Below are 806 nucleotides of genomic sequence, written 5' to 3' on the forward strand. Positions count from 1 at the left end.
AGCATGTCATCTGACAATAGAGTTTCACTTCTTCCTTTCCAATTTAGATGCTTTTATATCTTTTTCTTGTCCAATTTTCTTGGCTGGTACTTCCAGTACAATGTTGAGTAGTAGTGGTGAAAGTGAGAATCCTTGTTTTGTTCCTGTGCTTAAGGGGAACGCTTTCCATTTTTCACCAATGAATATGTTAGCTATGGATTTTTTCATAAATGCTCTTCGTTCTTTTTGAGAAGTTCCTTCTATTCCTAGCTGAATGTTTTTATTATGAAAGGGTGTTGAATTTTGTCAACTACTTTCTCTGCATCTATTGAGATGATAATATGTTTTCCCCCTTTGTTTCACTAATGTGGTGCATTACATCGATTAATCTCTTAGGTTGAACTCCGCTTGCATTCCTGGGATTAGTCCCACCTGGTCATGGTGTGTAGTACTTTTAGTGAGCTGCTGGCTTTGGTTTGCTAGTATTTAATTCAGTATTTTTGTGTCTATATTCATAAAGGATACTGGTGTGTAGTTTTCTTTTTCTTTTTTTCTTTGAGATGGAGTTTAGCTCTTGTCGCTTAGGCTGCAGTGCAATGGCATGATCTTGGTTCACTGCAACCTCCGCCTCCCAGGTTCAAGTGATTCTCCTGCCACAGTCTCCCTAGTAGCTGGGATTATAGGCGCCCACCACAACACGTGGCTAATTTTTATATTTTTAGTAGAGACGGTGTTTCACCATGTTGGCCAGGCTGGTCTCGAACTCCTGACCTCGTGATCCGCCCACCTTTGGCTTCCCAAAGTGCTGGGATTATAGGTGTGAGCCA

Source organism: Colobus angolensis, unplaced genomic scaffold, assembly GCF_000951035.1.
Source record: "Colobus angolensis palliatus isolate OR3802 unplaced genomic scaffold, Cang.pa_1.0 Scaffold306, whole genome shotgun sequence".
NCBI classification, from domain to species: Eukaryota; Metazoa; Chordata; class Mammalia; order Primates; family Cercopithecidae; genus Colobus; species Colobus angolensis.